This window comes from Perca fluviatilis, chromosome 5, assembly GCF_010015445.1.
Source record: "Perca fluviatilis chromosome 5, GENO_Pfluv_1.0, whole genome shotgun sequence".
Classification (NCBI taxonomy): Eukaryota; Metazoa; Chordata; class Actinopteri; order Perciformes; family Percidae; genus Perca; species Perca fluviatilis.
This window is the reverse complement of record NC_053116.1, coordinates 4,489,796-4,507,128: the sequence shown is the minus strand read 5'-3', so window position 1 is coordinate 4,507,128 and position 17,333 is coordinate 4,489,796. Positions and strand designations below refer to the sequence as shown.

The following is a 17,333-nucleotide window of genomic DNA, read 5'->3' as shown; positions in this document are numbered from 1 at the left end:
GCGAGTAGAGGAGACTCCGCGCATGACACGTGTTGCATTTTGTAACTGCAGCCTAACTTTTGTACACATTTGTTACTTTTATATAGCCTATATATATTTATAATATTTCTGATTATGGCATAGCTTTCTCCCCACCCAATTAGGCTTTAAAAAAAAATAAAAAAAAAAAATCGCTTGATCAAGGGTCCAGCCCGGGCTCTGGGGTAGCCTATCCACCGCGATCAGCTTCGTGGGAAATTAAGAACTCTGCACTGGTGGTGGATGTCGTTGATGCACATCATTAGCTTTGCTTTTTTAATAACAAATCTGTCCATTTAATTCTCACTCTGATTACCTAACGCATATTACGTTTTCATCAAAGACTGCTGGATGGTGGTATCCAGGATGACGCAGATGGCAGGATAGGATGACAGCGACATAACCAATCACATTATGACAGACGCTCCACTTAGCACCAATTGCAATGTTTAATTTTAAATAAATGTAGCCTACTGGCAGTCTGGCACACGTGGGTGCTCAGTGGGTGCTGGTATTTTCAGTGGGTGCTCGAACTCCGGAGCACCCACGGTATTGGCGCCTATGTCTTCCTCTGATGTAGACGCACAGCACTAGTAGTATAAATACCAATGTTAACTGTTTTTACTGTAGTGTTCGTTGGACGAATTTTGGATTAAGGCAAATTGATGCTTGGGTTGGCTTCCCAACAAAGTAGTCTCCTAAACATTGCTAAACAAACTCCTAGTAAACATTGCTCGGACATATTCATATTACTACAATATCAACACAAAGAGGAAACAACACAGCCAAATGGCTGTTAAAACACTTTTACTTAAAATTTCTGATATTTGCCTGATCAGCATGTCTTCTCCTCTTCATAACATTGTGGCAAATTAGCTGTTGTACGATTTAAGAACTAAAACATACATACAAAAACCATAATCACAAAAGTTTTTATTGCTCTTTGATAACCAAAATACACAGTATCGATGTATGATGATTATTGACATTGGGAGATTACAAAGAGTAAGTGAAAGCAGCAGTGTCATGGCCTTGACAGTGTCAATAAGCCTCACTCTGGCCTTCACCTAAAATAAAACAAGCATTACTGTGTAATAACTAGGCATTTTTAGAGTGCAAATCCTACTAAATTCACTGAACGTATATTTGTAGACACAGAATAGGCTTGATGTTGTTGTTTGGATGAATCATTACAATGTATATACAATTATAAATTACCAATTTGAAAAAGTGTTTTTTTTCCAGGCTAGTAAAAATATACAAGGGGTCAATAAAACCCTAGGGTCAGATCTACGGGCACGAGGAGCCAGCTGGGGGAAAATGTTGGACACTGCTGGAGATAGAGGGAACATGTAAGCTCATGTATGCACACAAACTGGCAGGCCAGCAGCCCAGGGCAGACCCTATTTATAGTATTTGGGGGATAGTTGTGTTTAGTCATTACCACTTTGTATGTGCTCAGAAGATGGTTATGCTATTTTAATATATAGTTACGGTAAGTCGTCTAACTTAAAGTGATGGTTCGGAGTAATTTCACCCTAGGGTCCTTTGCACCATGACCTCGAGCCAAACACCCAGCTTTTTTCACCTGGGTCTAACATTGGGAGAGTTAGCGTAGAGTAGCGTTATCAGCTGAATAGCTTAGCGCAGAGGCTAATGGACTCACGTTTGTATCTCGTAAATGACCACACTAATAATGCTTAATAATCTTAAAGCTCAAATGCATTGCACTGCACTGCTGAAACATCTAGAAAATTGTCAGAGATGGAAGCTAAACTGCATTACCTAAAGGAAGAGCTAAAATACATTGTTAGAAAAGCTGGAAGCTGAACTGTAATACTGTCAAAGATGGAAGTTGAAATGAATTTCCTGAAAAGGCTGAAAGACGAAATACTTTGTATTATTATCAGACATATACACTGCATAGAACAAAATAGCTTCAATCTAGCTGAGATGAGGTGTGAAATATATTAGGTGAAAAGAATGGGGCTGAACAAGAGGAAATAGAGAAAGAGAAGGAGAGAAGGGAGAAGAGAGGAGAAAAGGACAGAAGAGAACGAGAGAAGATGACAAATGCTGTGAGAAACAGATGAAAATGCAGAGATCTGTAGTATTCAAGTTGACTGTCTGTGAAAGTGTTGTCATGGATACTAATGACCAGAGACCAGTGTTTGTAAACCTTGTTTGATGTCTGTGATGAGATCTCTTTGATGTGTTAACGATCGCAGCTGCTCTTAATATGTCACCTGTAGCACGCTGCAGCTATTCAGAGACAGTGAGAGCGAGCCCTCAAATAAAGGCTCAGACTGCCAAAACGATAACTGCTATCAGTCAAATGATGTCCTCCTGAGCACCACAAGGCCTTTGTGAATGTATTGGTATAAAATTCATGTGAATAAACTTAACAATGTGGGCATATCAGCAATTTAAAAAAGTGGTTCGGTCTGCGTTTCGCTGGGAAATATGGAGGATTTTTAACATGACAGCGAATGGAGAAAGATTTGGAACTCTCGTCATTTGGAAGCTCATCAAGCCAACAGTATAAGGCATATAGCATAACTGAGCACATTGGCTGAAACTAGACAACAATACCTATGTTTTGATGTATAAATTGTGTATGACAAGTAGATATTGTGGGCGTGAGAGCAATTTATAGAGAAGGAACTAAGATCATTTTTTTAAGGCTCTGTGCTCTAGCTATGACATCATCCACTTTAGCCAGCGCAATAAACACTGTTCAATTGATAAAATCTCCTGAAATGATCACTAAACTTAAACAGCTTTTTCACAAAAACTGTAAAGGATATCAAAACACTAAGCACACCCCGAATACCTGAATATTTTGTGAACAGTTTAAAGTTTGAATCACGTCTGTAGGTGAAAGAATGTAGGACTTCAATGTTAAAAAAAAGTGTTAAAAAGCTTAATATTTAAAAAAGTATAAATAGAAGAAAAAAAAGTTGAAGTCCCATCATTAGCTGAAAGAGCTGATAATTTTAAAAGTTGAATGGTTTTAATAGCTGAAAGTATGCAGAAGTTATGGAGAGCCAAAAAATGTACGGAATAAATAAGAGACTAGAAAATGCATTTCCTGCAGAAAATGCGGGGTGTACATGTGCGACAGCCAAACATTTTGCCTTGTGGTAGGTGCCGTTTTCATTTAAAACTCTACAGCATGTAACATCATTGTGTAAGAAAAGTTGTTTAATTAGGAAATTCATTTGTTTTCATAGAGTGCAGAAGACTGCAGTGACAGAATACAGGTTACCGTATTGGTGCGCTGTAAAACAAATCCAGTCAGCTGTTTAGATGAGCTCAAACTTGGAGCGGAGATAATGATTGTAAGTTATGAACCGTGAAATCTATCAAATATAGTAGAATATAACTGAGATGTTCAGCGTGTTGTTTTTGTTTTTCCTTTCTATTATCGGTAATAACGACATTAAAAACATGCTGCTGGTCTGAATGAAATGTACACAGCAAAATCTGTAGTGTTAATTTGAGTAAAATTCCCAGTGTAAATTATTCCGAGTGAATGGGTGTTGATTTGTGTGTTATTTTAACACATACAGTGCTGAAAAAGCTCTGTGGGGGGCGTCATTTCAAGGGGTTAAGAGCATACACTCATTTTGAGTTACTTTCCACATTCGTTTTTTTTGCGCTCATTCATTGACGAGCAGGATATTTGTCTTCACTTACCGTGGCAGTGAACTTAGCTAGCTAGCTAAGCGCCCAGAAGAAAACTGTGTGGGATTGGCGATATTCGGTTTAAAAGGTAAGAACCACATTTATCAATTTATAAAGGCTGTTTGTCATTATTTAAACCATGTTTTAACGTTAAGTGGGATGTGATGCAGTCGATGTGCTTACATGTGGATTAATGGAATTTACTTGCTAGCTAACGTTAGTTAGCAAGTAATTTAGCATTTTTTCCTTATATTTATCAACTGTACGTTAATGTTAGAGGTAAAAATATGCGTTGCGTGTTTAAATGTGATAAAAGTGCTTAACATTGTATTTACTATGGTTCTATTACGATAGCAGGGTTTTAGCTACACTAACTGATAGGGGTGTGACGAGACGCTTACTCCACGAGACGAGACACATCACGAGATTGGGTTCACGAGAACGAGACGAGATTTTTTAAAAAAAATTTAAAGAAATCCTCAATGATGAAATATATGAATGGAAAATTGTTTTTTTATTCAACTGAAAAATCACAAAATGCAAAACAATTTAGGTGCATTTTGAAATCAACTATTAATGATTAATGTTATTTAACTTTTTTTTTTACTATTTTAATGAATTATATGCAGTAAAAGGACGTGCAAACACTGCAAAATGTTTTGTATAAACTCTACCAACTGGCTTCTGCCCTGTACAATTTCACATGAGAAATCTAACTCCTTTCCACAAATCGAACATAAAAAATAAATCTGTGTAGGAGTCGCCGAAATCCGACATTTTCCACCACAGAAAATGGCCTCATATCAGCTGCAATGAAAAAGCCTATGTCCCTCGTTATTGCCGTGGCTCTTGCACTTACCGGTGGCAGAGATGCTAAGGCTTTTAGAGTTGTTTGCCCTTTTAATGTTTTCGTCGCGGGTGCAGTAGTTAGTAGAGAGCTGTGGTGGTGCTGTAAGTGTTTTTGCATAGTGCTCGTGTTAGCCGCGGTATACGGCATTTTTTTCTTACAATGTTTACATATTGTGTTCGTCTTGTCTGTCACTCTTTCGCCGTTTATTATTTCCGCAGGAAAACCAAAATGTTGCCACACAGATTTAAAAGTGGCAGGGGGATCTTAAATAGTAATTTCACGCTCCATCACGCTGACATCACATTGCCTCACGAGACAACTTTTCACCTCGACGAGAAATCTCGTCACGTTTTAATCTCGCGAGATCTCGTAAAACGAGATCTCGTCACACCCTTACTAACTGAAAATGTGTATGTGGGGGGTGGGGGTGGGGTCGTTGTCGGCGTCTCTTAAAAAAATTTTGCAGACGGTTAAGTTGTGTGAGACAACATTTCTGTCAGGAATATTCGGTTTAAAGGAGAACCACATTTATAAATGTATTTTTTAACACTCTAAGTTAGTACAGCAACTGTAAAACGGTAAAATTACGTTAGTGTTAATATAAAATGTGCTTAACGGTGTTAGCTAGCTAGTACGTTTAATGAAAGTAATTTTATGTGGCGTCGTCGTCAGGTTAAAGATGATTTGTGCACGTCCGCGTTTGTTTTTCATCAGTGATGAAGGCCTGCACAAGGATTTTGGCGTCTTCACACTGGCCATTTTCGCTTCGCGCCGTTCGCGTCCTCCATGTTTATAATAGCGCTAACATTACTTGCGTTTACCCGCCGGTGTAGATTTGTACGCCCCAACATAGTTTCTTTGCGCCATCAATATGGCAGAAATACCAACAGTTGCAGCTTTGTTTCTGCTGTGGAAGTCCCAGATACGTTGGGAAATTAAACTGCGTCATGTCTGGATTAGTAACCTCATCTGGTGGAACGAACCAGCCTTCTCAAGTAACGTTAACGTTACATGTGCTGCTTCAAGCGCCAACGTTACTTGAGGTTTAGATTTAACTGTTTAGTTATTGCAATAAACTGATAAAAACTAAGCTGAAATACAAACATTGTGATGAAGATTTGTAAAACGTTTGAATTCATACTATATCAGGTCCTTCCACAAGACAACAACCAAACAACTTTTTAAAATGTTTGCTCTTTAAATAGAGTTTAGGGCTATAGTGGATTTATTGAACCCAAAATAACTAATTCCGCCGGGTCTAAAGTATGCTGAAACAGCAACATCATGATCCAGATTAAAAAGATAAAAAAGTATCAGGTCTGTCTGCAAAATGACAAGCAAACAACTTTTAATAAGGCTTGTTTTCTGAGTAAAGTTCTAAAAAGGTTGCCAGGGCATCATGTTACAAACGTGAAATTGCTGCAAATGTTGTTCTTTTCTTTTTCCTGCATATGATGAACAATCATCACTGTTGTTTGTGAAACATAGGCTAACATGTCCTTGCAGAAGATTGAACCGCTTTTTCCTTTTTTCACTAGTTGCAGTTTCAGGTTGCCATGTTGCTGAAGGTGAAATGCAATAGTATCAAGTAGTACGTCAAATTGCACTCAGGCTTCACCTATTCAGAATTCATCAGGGAAGGTAAATCATTTGAAGGCAAAACAAAATATGTAGTCAATTTAACAACAAATCACAGCACAATATTATCTATGGCAGAACTATTTAAATACTTTTGGCTGTATTTAACGGTTTATATTACATGTTGTGTCATAATATTTTATTTTAATGACAGTTCATAGTGGAATCATCAACATTATTTAGAACATGGTTATACATGATTATTTTTAGTTTAACAGAGTTAAGCAGGATGATTTCAAATTTACTCTAGGTGACTTTATCTGGTTACATTCCCTCCTTTTTACAAAAGCAAGTTTGGGCTTCCTGATGTAACTCAACTTGACATTTTTGATGAAACTGACACCGCAGTAGAGGAATACATTCTTCTAGAGCTGTTGGAGGCCAATCCAGATATGTGCCTGACAGTACGTGACAGCATTTCAGATGAAGTTAAGAAAAGCTGACATTGACCTTTTCTTTATGGAACGAACATGGCAGTGGGCAAATTTGTTACAGATTACTAAAAATATAATCTGAATACTTTAGGGTTACTTAAAATGTTTATACTAAAATGGATAAAGCCACATAAAGTTAAGTTAATCAAATTCTTTTTTAAAGAGCTTTCTCCTTTAGATCATTCAACACCATCTTCCGTCACGGACACCATATCACTTTCTTCAAGTGACAGTGACCTTAGAGAACTGGGTATTACCACAGGCAGAAATGGATCCAGCAGAGAAGACATGAGCAGTTCTGCAACAAAGGCTTCTGTGTCAGAGGCGGCAAAGGAGGTAATTGAGAGCTGGAAACGTCTTATTTTGATTTACTATCAATTATAAGGTGTGACGTTTTATTGAGATTATCACCAATCGAAGCATTTGGTTCCAAACTCACTTTTTTATCAAAGAAAATGTTATTAATTTGCTCCCTTCGTAGATGTTTACCTTTCACAACACTGCTGTTTTTTGTCATTCCTCTGAACAGCCAGCCTGCCAGCCAGCCAGAGCTCAAGAGAAACGACGAAAGTTCTGAAAAGCTGCAGAGAAACGACGCCAGCTCTGAAAAGCTGCAGGGAAACGACGCCAGTTCTGAAAAACTGCAGAGAACGGATGCCAGTTCTGAAAAGCTGCAGAGAACGCATGCTAGTTCTGAAAAGCTGCAGAGAACGCATGCCAGTTCGGAAAAGCTGCAGAGAAATGACGAAAGTTCTGAAAAGATGCAGAGAAACGACGCCAGTTCTGAAAAGCTGCAGAGAACGGATGTCAGTTCTGAAAAGCTGCAGAGAAATGACGAAAGTTCTGAAAAGCTGCAGAGAAACGACGGCAGTTCTGAAAAGCTGCAGAATAACAACGAAAGTTCTGAAAAGCTGCAGAGAACGGATGCCAGTTCTGAAAAGCTGCAGAGAAACAATGAAAGTTCTGAAAAGCTGCAGAGAACGGATGCCAGTTATAAAAAGCTGCAGAGAAATGACGAAAGTTCTGAAAAGCTGCAGAGAACGGATGCCAGTTCTGAAAAGCTGCAGAGAAACGACGAAAGTTCTGAAAAGCTGCAGAGAAACGACGAAACGGGTAAGCTACACAGCATGCATCGTTCATATTACAAATTTGGTATTTCTATTAGACATTAATGCCTCGCTTCTATGCTGTTTCTTCTCTATCTCTTGCCACCCACAACTGGACGGAAGAGGACCAAAATAAGTCCAAATGATGCAGTGGACAAAATGGTGCACTTTCATAAGGTACATTGTATGCCTCATTTGTTAAAATTCCACAAGACAGTTTTTTTGTTATATTCACTTATCCAGGTTTTCCTGGCCATATGTTGCTTTTAAAGTGCGTTCCTTCCAAATGAATGGTATTGCAGGCCAGTATGTCCCAATTATTTGAGGACTGTTTTTCCAGTGAAGCAAATTATCTCAAATCACAGGGGCAGTTTACAAAGTCTATTACATTAACATGGACCAGCAAGTACCAGATTCACTTGAAGGTGTACACATAATATTTTTTTTCTGTTTAGTCATGCTGCAGCATCAATGAATATCTGCAGGAAAGGGAGAGTAAATAACCATACATCCTTGCCATTGGCCCAACCCAGAAGGCAATTGATACCTTCTACATCGCCATTGACAAACAGCTCATCCTCTGCCAAGCCACCAGCTCGTTGGGTGCTTTTGATGAACTGTTTAAATCCCACTACGTGTTCAACTTGTCTTATGATGAGTCCCTGGTCCATTTCTACACTTTTCTGCAGACAACGGTCTACAACATTGATGTTACCACAACAGATGAGTATCCAAGAGTTCGTGAGTTGCGGGCAAAACTTTTGAATGACATATGAATATGTTTAAATGTTTCATATGTCAAGCAGTGCATGCTACCAGCCAGTACCTAATAACTCATTTGCGAATCTGCCACAGTTTCTATCCAAGCACTAGGTTTAAGTTAGTTTGTGCACAAGATCATTATAGGTGTCACTTTTCAACATTTTAAGGTTTTAAAAAGCATTTAATTAGTGTGCATGATAAGGATTGTCAAAGTGGTGATGCAGAAACCTCAGAGTCATTTCAGGCAGATTTTCACAGTTTACAAAATGGTACAGAAGTTGGAACAGAAGTTTCAGGAACAAGTGTCGTGCAGAGCCCTGACACTGGGTGTTTTGATAACAATGGATCAGGTCAAAGTATCAAAGAAAACAAAAGATATCTGTGCTACAATTATTGCCAAACTCCATGGTAGTGGAATGGCAAATAGTATAGTTTCATCAATTGTTAGTGATTTGGAAGAATTTGCTGGTGGTCTGCACTCCCAAGTTAAGCATGAAATACTGTCTGCTATGCCAAAAGATAACCCTGTAAGATCTACATTGGAAAAGGGTTTTGAGAATTTTGAAAACCCATTTGTGAGTTTTAATACTGAAACTAAAAGAATGAAGTATTTCAACAAGTAATGGGGAATTGTGGAGCCACTGGAAAAAAAATTAGGAGTTTGATTTGATACAAGACGAAATAAAAATACAGGTACTTATGATCAGGTCCCAGTGAAAGACACTTTTGTTTGCATTCTAATTTTGGATACTATTAAATGTATCTGTCGCAATTCTTATATTTGTGAACTACTTGCAAAACCATGAGTCTCAAAAGACGTATTAAGACTTTTGTGATGAAAGTTATAAGTCACATCCATTGTTCTCAAAAACAGACTTCTTTACTAATTCAGCTTTACTATGATGACTTTGAGACTGCTAACCCACTGGGATCAAAACGTGGTGTTCACAAAGTTGGTGCTCTCTATTTTGTCCTCCGAAATCTGCCTCCAAAGTTAAACTCTGTATTGATGAACATCCATTTGGTGGCATCGTTTCACACAAAAGATGTGAAGAAATATGGCTTTGATCCTATTTTACAGCCTCTGATTGATGACATCAAAATATTGGAGAGTGATTGCATTGATTTGCCTTACTCATCTGAAAAGGTCTATGGCACTATATGTCAGATAACTGGGGACAACTTGGGGATGCATGGAATAATGGGTTTTGCAGAGTCTTTCAGTGGACGTCACTTCTGTCGTTTGTGTTTGATTGAAAAAGATGATGCTCAGAATGTTTACAAAGAGGATGACCCAAAGATAATCTTGTGTGGAAAAGAGCTTTTTGAAATGTACTGCAGTGAGTTGCAATCAGATCCACAAAAGATGTGTGTGTTTGGTCTAAAGAAGAATTCAACTCTAAACAGCCTACAGTACTTTCATGTTTGCTACAACTTTTCTTTGGACATAATGCATGACATACTTGAGGGGGTGGCTCAGTATGAGATAAAGTTACGGTTTGAATATCTCTCGGAAAATGTGTTGTCAAAACCTGGTCTTTTGTCACGAATCTATGCTTTGGACTATGGCTACTTGGAGCGCAAAAATCGTCCGACAAGGGTCAACTTGGACAGTATAGGCAATAATATAGGACTCCACTCTATTCAGACTCTTTGTCTGGTAAGAAACATTCCTTTGATTTTTGGTGACATTGTGCCAGAACGAAACCAGAATTGGACTTTGCTGTTGCTTTTACTGCAGATAATTATCATATTCTCTCCATCAGTTACACTAGGCATGACTGTGCATTTTAAGCATTTAATAATGGAAAACCATGACTTGTTCAAACACTTGTATCCAGGTAGAAACCTGAGTCCTAAACATCATTTTATGTTACATTACCCGTCTTGTATTCAAAAAATTGGTTAATACATATGTGGAGTATGAGATTTGAGGCAAAACACGTTTTTTCAAAAGCACACTTAAAAACTTCGAGAACATCACTGTATCACTTGCCAAAAAACATGGCATCCAAGGGACCCCCCCCCTAATATTTTAAATAAGCACGCCCTTTGAAAACATTTTAATAGCTGGATAATGAGGAAAGTGGTGAAATGTTTGCAGCCTACCCGCTGTAGCAAAAAAACATCTTCTCTACTAATGGGTAAGTACAGATGGGGGTAGAGTACAGTGCCAGGTTAGTATTTATGCAAATCAAGATGTAGGGGTTTACAGCTGTCCTGAAAAAAAAAAAAAACATACTTTTAGTCAAACCAGTATATCTACTTCATAGTGAACAAGCTTATGGCGAACCATTTCAGTGAGTCTTTCTTGTTTAAAGTGATGTAAATTGAAGTGAAGTGAAGGTGTGATGAACGGGCCTCTTTTTATTTTACGCCTTACGAAGTGCTTATGGTGGAGATGATAGCCTTTATATTGTACCATTATGTTCTCTGTAAATGTGCATAGAGTTCAGTTGTATGGTGCTTGGATATTTGTCATTAAAAAAGATTAATTCATTGAATGTTTGTTTTTCTGGTAGTGAAAAAGCATGTTCAGAACATTGAATGTGACACTTTAGTGTCATAAAATAACACTGAATGATTTAAATGAACACTTTTAAGAGTAAGGGAGTAACACAATTTAGAGTTAAAAATACACTTTAAAGTGTCATAAAATAACACTGAATGTTAGAAATTAACACCCTCAGTGAAAAGGAATAACACCAGTTTAGTGTAAAAATTACTCTTAAGAAACAACACTCTGAGTGTTACATTTTTAACACTATTATGGAGTTAAAATATTAACACTGTCCAAAGTGTTAATTTAACTCTGAACTGGTGAGGATTATATAAACTCAGGGAAAGTGTTAAATTTGACACTATGGGAGTTGAAATAAGGTACGCCAGACTGTCCGACGATTTTATGAAATACATTGTGTCTTAAAATATGCTGAAAAGTGGACTAATATTGATTTGATATAGGTCTGTTTTCGAGTGCAACATTGTCTGTCATTGTTTTTCTCCCACATTCATTTATAGTAACAGGCATTTATTTGTACAATTTGTTTTCTTTTTTAATTGAGTTTGTTTGGTTTCTTTCATTTTAAAATATTATTATTAAAAGGGTAAAGTGCAATATCGCTGACGAGCGCTGTGCAATTCTACGGCTGGTTATAGGCTCAGACATAGCTTTAGAGACCCCTTATTGCCTGCTAGTGTGTTTTGAGGTGTTGTCTTCTATTATTCCTTGCATGAAATTAATATTTTAAAGTGTGTAGTGTTAATTTGTTCTATTGCTCTTTTATTGTGTATATTGGGCCCTAAAGCATATTAATAGCCTCTAAATTACTCCTGTGCATTATTTGCTATATAAGTGATTGTGTCGATGCCATTGCACTTTCCCCTCAAGTCGCTACTGTGTAGTTCCATGCTGGCCCTGTTGGCCTTTTCCTATTAGTGTTTTTAATGTATGCCGATTTTGTGAATAAACTCAATTCATATTTTGTAATTGGCCTCTTGTCCTGGTTTGTTCGGGACACTTACCTGTTTCAATAAATAAATATTTTTAAAAAAATTTTTAAAAAAAATTTAATATTATTTATAATATTAAAAAAAAAAAAATTTAAAAAAAATAGTGAAAAAAAAAAAAAAAAATAATTTTTTTTTAAAATTTAAAAAAAAAAAAATAAAAAACATGAGATCAAGATGTATGAAATACATGCGTGAAAAGAATGGGGCTGAACAAGAGGAAATAGAGGAAAGAGAAAATGAGGGAAGGGAGAAGAGGAGAAAAGGACCGAAGAAAATGAGAGAAGTATGGAAGAATGACAAATGCTGTGAGAAACCGATGAAAATCAAGCACCCAGGAAGAGCGCCATGTCTAAAAGCCACCATGGGCTTAGCGGATAGGGGTGGTACTGCACCCCATGGCCCAGAAAGACTTTTCACATAGACTTTGCATATGATACATTCGAGGGATGTATGTATGCTGTCAAGCCTGTTACGTGGATGTAACGTCATTAGCGTTTCCAAAACTGGCGGGGCTATCGGCTAGCTAGCTAGTTGCTAACATCAGGCGTAGCAAGCATGGCTGTATTCAGATATATACATAGCTAGCTATGTGCCTACATAACGTTACTACAGATATAGTGATCACGTGGCCGTGGTTCTCTCTTATGATACATCCGAGGGCTGTATGCTGTAAAGCTTGTAACATGGATGAAGGATGAAGCCATGGATGAGCTTTTTTCACGAAACTGCAAGCTAACTGCTAGCGCTAGCTATAATTATTAAATCTCCTTGGTTGTCTAATACATCTATCGTTTATTTAGCTAAGCATTTAAACAATCAGAAACAACGAAAACACAATGTTTAACGTTAGTGAATATTTTAGACAATGAAAACGGCGAGTTCATGAGTTTGCCACTTGTAAGAGACACAAGAGAGAAGCTCATGAACAAGCATGTTGCTACCGGTTGCTAAGACGACACAAACAAATTGTTGCTAGTGCGCGTGTTCATCGTGACGTCTTGGGCCAACAATGCGGAAGATCCGAGCGCCATGTTTGCTTTATGCGCTTTTGAGCACTCTCATTGGAACGTACGGGGCTTCCCGCTGAACACTGTATCCAGTTCTCTTAATAACATCCATGATGAAAATGCAGAAATCTGTAGTATAGACCTTTTTCACGGCAGACATGTTGACATGTCATAGCAGGAAAAGCACAGGTGTATTCAAAACCATTAATGATGGCTGCATTCCACTTAGGAGAGACCCTGGTATTAAACCATTAATGATGGCTGCATTCACTTAGGAGAGGCCCTGGTATTGTGCATGCTGACTCACTGAAATAGCTTACTGGGACACCTGGGAGCCATCATTAATGTTATCAATTTCAGCTGTGCTTTTCCTACTATGAAGTCAACATGTCTGCTGTGAAAAAGGTTCATTCAAGTTGACTGTCTGTGAAAGTGTTGTCATGGCTACTAAGTGACTGTGACTGTGTTTATAAACATGCTTTGAGGTCTGTGATGAGATCTCTTTGATGTGTTAACGATCGCAGCTGCTCTTAATATGGCACATGTGGAACGCTGCAGCTATTCAGAGACACAGAGCGAGCTCTCAAATAAAGGCTCAGATTGCCAAAACGATAACTGCTATCAGTCAAATGACGTTATCCTGAGCACCACAAGGCCTTTGTGAATGTATCGGTTTAAAATGTATATGGATAAACTTAAAAATGTGGGCATATCAGCGATTTAAAAAAGTGGTTCGCTCTGCCTTTTCGCTCAGAAATATGGAGAATGTTAAACAGGGCAGTCAATGGAGGAAGGTGTGGAACTCTTGTCATTTGGAAGCTCACTGAGCCAAAAGTAAAAGGTGTATCGCATAACTGAGCACATTGGTTGAAACTAGACAAAAATACCTACGATATACGATGTATAAATTGTGTATGACAAGTAAAAATTGTGGGTGTACGAGCAATTTATAGAGAAGGGACAAAGATATTTTTTTCGAAGCTTCACGCTTCACACTCTAGATGATGACATCACTCTAAGCAGCCCAATACACACTCTGTTTAATCGATAAAATTTCATGAAATGATCACTAAACTTAAACAGCTTTTTCACAAAAACTGTAAAAGATATCAAAACACTGAGCACACCCTGAATACCTGAATATTTTGTGAACAGTTTAAAATTTGAATCACGTCTATAGGTGAAAGAATGTAGGAGGAGATACATTTTGAAGCAGAAGAGGATTTGAAGGATTTGAGGCATGCTGTCATTGACTTCAATGTTAAAAAAGTGTTAAAAGGGGTGATAGAATGATTATATAGGGTATTTTACACTGTTCCTTAAGGTCTCCTAATGGGGTATGTAACACTGGTTGGGCTGAAAATTGCCCGAATGCTATATTATTAGGCCCTTAACTACCCTGTGAATATAGCTCTATTTGGAACAAGAGCTTTTCTTCCAAATATGGTATGCTAATGAATATTCAGAATGAGCTACGCGCTGATTGGTTTGAGCAAACTACATAGAAACACATGGGAGACTCGGCAGCAGGCCTCATATTTCAGACACTGCGAAGTTATACATTGTTTTTCGGGCCATTTCGTTATTAAATTCACTTCTGAGACTTTAAGCGAGAAATCAACTATATAAAGCTCAAATATGGGCCGTTTTACGAAAATGTATGGCTAATTGCAAATTTGGTAAGACTGTGTGTCGGAGTTCAGCTGCTGGTGCTGCCTCGCGGCCCGCCGGTGCTTCCTCGCCGCCCAGCCTGCCTTTCTTCACAGACCCCGGGCTGCTATGAGGTACTTGGAGCTCCGTCACGGTTGGCAGCCCACAGCATGGACTACCAAACGCTGCTGCCCTGACAGAGCTCCAGGGCCTTCAACTCCCCTCTTCCTGCTAGCTAAATGGCCCGTTGTGTGAGAGTGAGAGCGCGGTCAGCGAGCTTGTTACACCAGCAATCTCTTACCACATGTTACACACGTCACGCCACTTATACAACATCTAACTAACGGTCTTATAAAGCTAACAATGGTGTCCGATTTCAAGTTAATGTTTGTGAAGACTAGCTAGGTGTTTCGTTAACTGCGACTGTCCCTTCAATCCTAGCTACAAATCACGGATAGTTAGCTTCCTTTTCAGCGTAATTCGAGTATATTTACAATTTGAATTTCGTCACGCCACATATACAACATCTAACCAAATGTCTTATAAAGCTAACAACTGTGTCCAATTTCAAGTTAAGGAATATTTGTGAATTTCAGAGGAATTCTAAGAAGAGGCTAGCTAGCTAGCTCTCATTGACAGAGCTACATCCAGCCGCAGGTTCTGTCAATGAGACTCGCGGACAAGCGGCGTTTATTTCCCCAATCGTTTGTTTAAATAACTCAACACATTATAATTACACACATTAAAAGATTAACTGGAACCTGTGGTAACAGATTGCTGGTGTAACAAGCTCGCTGACCGCGCTCTCACTCACACACACCGGGCATTTAGGTAGCAGGAAGAGGGGAGCTGCAGGCCCTGAAGCTCTGTCAGCTCTGTCAGTGCTGTAGGCTGCCAGTCGTGATGGAGCTCCAAGTACCTCACAGCAGGCCGGGGTCTGTGAAGGAAGGAAGGCCGGGCGGCAAGGCAACAACACAGGCAGCACCGGCCGCTTAATTCCGACCCACAGTCGGACAAAATTTGCAATTAGCCATCCATTTTCGTAAAACGGCCCATATTTGAGATTTACGTTGATTTCTCGCATAAAAAAGTTTCAGAAGTGAATTTTGTAATGGAATAGCAGAGATCTGCGTGACCTAGATTCAGAAGACTACCTGATCTCAGGTCAGTTGTGTAGCCTATGTAAATGTTGGGGCGTGACCGTTCTCTTAATACACCCATGGCCGTGACAAAGGTTCCGGATTTTGAGATGCTTACGCAAGCAACTAGCTTTGTTGAGATTCGCCCGTTTTCAGTGGCAGTTTCAAAATATGAGATTTTCATAGTAAAGGGGTGTCAATGGGATTTTGAGCTTCTATGTATGTCCTATTTACGCACCGAACTGTCGTTATTCAACTATGACAGGGTAAAAATCGGTTTTGCATTCTATCACCCCTTAAAAAGCTTAATATTTTAAAAAGTATAAATAGCAGAAAAAAAGTTGAAGAAGTCCCATCATTAGCTGAAAGAGCTGAACATTTTAAAAGTTTAATGGTTTTAATAGCTGAAAGTATGCAGAAGTTACAGAGAGCCAAAAAACGTACGGAATAAGAAAAATAAAGAACCGAATAACAATAGTTGGAATGCTGTTGAACAGCATTCCCACTAATAAAGAAAGAACCAAATAACAATAGTTGGAATGCTGTTGAACAGCATTCCCACAATAACTTTATCAAATCGACAAGCAATCAAAACGGGGCAGCACCCTGCAAAGTCAGGGACCAATAATCAAACTGTTAAATAGTCTCATTACGTGGTATTCCTTTAAAAAGGAACAAAAGGAAGGGTGAATATGAGCACTGACCTGTGTTCAACCAGCAATTACAATAAGTACACAAATAATTAAACAACTGCTAAGTATAGTAGAATTTACTAACTTCAAAATCATCAATGCCCGATCAATAATTCTTCGATCAATTAAAAACAATATACCTTTTTTAATCTACAAAAAAAAAAAAGCAAAACAAACCAGCATGTGGGGAGACACTGTGTGTGTCTGTCTGTGTGTGTGTGTGTGTGTGTGCGCGTGTGTGAGAGTGTGAGTGTGAGAGAGAGAGTGCAAGGAGGGTGACGCAACCCGGGGGTTGCTCGGTCACGTCCAGATTAGCCGTTAGCTCATTGAAGCTAGGCTATGTGTTAGCTGCACAAAAGCTATTTAGCCTCAAGAGGGCGGTAGTGGGCTGCGTTGCAACCCACGTGACTAAGCTAGTCAGTTAGCTCTCAAACTAACATGTTGCTGTCAAAAAGAACATACTAGCTACTTTGCTGTGGGCTAGCGGTTTAGCTATTCACGCACGTGTTTGTGTGTGTGTAGTTAGTGAAAGAAGAAAGGGGAAAGGAAGAGACCCGCTAAGATGATTTTCCACGGAGATAACACGGACCGCCGGACTACACAGACCGCGGGGTGGTGTTCTCGTCACCTCGCGGCTGTGAACAGATGGACCAGCGGAGATTATTATCTCGCAGAACAGTAACTAAACTCCTCAGCAGGGGAGAAGCAGCCTGAACAAGCTACATATTCAACACAACATATCAACAATGCACCGTAATCAGAGTACATTCACAGAAATAGATTTGACTCGGTGGTCACAATCATAGATTAATAAATCAAACGCGCAGCAGTAGGGCT

The 17,333-nt window shown here is 38.8% G+C and overlaps 1 protein-coding gene across 2 annotated transcripts in view; it reads right to left on the bottom strand.

Annotated features, from left to right (window-relative positions):
* LOC120558632 (voltage-gated potassium channel subunit beta-2-like) overlaps window positions 1-17,333 on the bottom strand; it is a 155,677-nt gene that overhangs the window by 79,936 nt on the left and 58,408 nt on the right. The gene's annotated exons all lie outside the window — the stretch shown is intronic.